This window comes from Chrysochloris asiatica, unplaced genomic scaffold, assembly GCF_000296735.1.
Source record: "Chrysochloris asiatica unplaced genomic scaffold, ChrAsi1.0 scaffold00158, whole genome shotgun sequence".
Classification (NCBI taxonomy): domain Eukaryota; kingdom Metazoa; phylum Chordata; class Mammalia; order Afrosoricida; family Chrysochloridae; genus Chrysochloris; species Chrysochloris asiatica.
In genome coordinates, this window is record NW_006408676.1 from 3,231,310 (window position 1) to 3,233,098 (window position 1,789).

The window sequence follows — 1,789 nt, forward strand, 5'->3', positions numbered from 1 at the left end:
TGTGCCCAATGAAGGAGGCTTCATATGGAGCCTCTGCATTACATAAGACCATAGGTGGAATCCTCAAGCCCATCCAGAATCTTCTGAGGTGGGAAACTTGCACTTGAAATGACAAGCAGACCAGCCTAGAATGGCTAGAAGAACAGAAGATACTTGAGAGAAAGACTAACAGAAAAATACAAAACTATAATGTCAGTACGACTGACTACAACAAGAACAAGCAAGATGCTCACTCAGGAGACATGAAGGCAATTGGTCGGGTCCTCTCAAGACAAACCCCCTTCAAGACTAAGACTCAATGGAAATACATGAGCAGACATGCACTCTGACTGGTGACCACGTTGGTCACTTATAACGGGAAGTGAGGGAAAAACAGCAATGAACAGCAAGCTAAGCCTTACTACATTCAATAGACTCCTGTGAATCTGGGTAGAAAACTGGTTAGCCAGAAGGTGGCAAGACCTGGAGACTCCTAGGCCCAGAGTCAGTGACATAGCTACAGAGGACTAGAATAGAGAGTGAAGTGTCCAGCTGATAAGAAGTGAGGTCATAAGCACACGAACACCCACACTAGCAGATAATACCCGCTTGACCAGGCTTCAATGTCTGGATGAACAGAGCTCAATTAGAAGAAGAAAGAAGAGGAAAAAAAGAGTAATCTGATATAATGTGATGAACTTGACCTACACCTATGGATGCAGTAGCTCAAAGGAGGGAACAACTCTTTACAGCGGGTATTATTCCCACCCTCTTGATACACAGGGTAGATAGGGATAGACAACTTGGACATTGGTTACCCAAAATGGGGGGCTACAAAGGCAAGAAGTGACTGGTTTACACGTTTTCAAGAGGGAGCCTATATCCAAAGGGCATGGAGGAATGCAGAATCTCCATGGAATAGTATCCAATCTGTCTTGGTGGGGCTGATGAAAGGAGATGGCGATGGCTCTCATGTGGCACAATAGTGAATAATTGCTATCAGGACTCACTATGAGGGTTGGAAATGTAAAGGTAAATATTTTTTAGCATAATGAGGGGAGTGATTGACTTTGCAGTCCAGGAGCGGAGGTCCCTGGGACCATCAAGGGAGAAGAACGGGATGTGTGATCCTACCCAGAGAAGTGGTGATGCCAGAGATGGAGGTAGAGATGATAACGTGGAGAGAAGGAATGGCTGGGGACTCTAGACCTAGAGAGGGAGAGCGGCTGTGTGCTGACAACAGGGGGGAAGACTTGCAGGGTATACCCTTTGGTTGATTGATGATGCATGGAGGGGATTGTAACAATGGCAATGAAACAATATGATAGGATGAATGAAAAGCTGATGTTCTCCCATGTAAACTACCACATAATTCACAATAAAAAACATTAAGAAAAATAGACTGGTACTGGTACAATGAAAAATATACAGACCAATGGAACAGAAATGAGAACCCATAAATAAATCCACCCATATGAAGTCAGCTGATCTTTGACAAATGGGCAAAACACATTAAATGGGGAAGAGATAGCCTTCCCCATTTTAAATGAAAATCCAGTTGCAGAAGAATGAAACAAGATCCATATATCACAGATATACAAAAGAACAAACTCAAAGTGGTTTAAAGACCTAAATGTAAACCCTAGAACCAGAAAGATGACCACAATGAAAAAATAGGGACAAACTTAAGGGTTCTAATACATGGCATAAATACAGTCAAACATTACAAAGAAAGCACACAAACAGTAGAAGACAAAATAGATGCCTGGGACCTCTTAAAAATTGTTCACATCAAATGATTTCACCAAAA

The 1,789-nt window shown here is 42.4% G+C and overlaps 1 protein-coding gene and 1 pseudogene across 4 annotated transcripts in view; one reads left to right on the top strand and one right to left on the bottom strand.

Moving 5' to 3' along the window:
• The window catches only part of LOC102835002 (opioid-binding protein/cell adhesion molecule-like), a 2,270,024-nt gene that overhangs the window by 636,314 nt on the left and 1,631,921 nt on the right, over positions 1–1,789 (bottom strand). The window lies entirely within an intron of this gene.
• Positions 1–1,789, top strand: part of LOC102810785 — a 190,283-nt pseudogene that overhangs the window by 68,035 nt on the left and 120,459 nt on the right.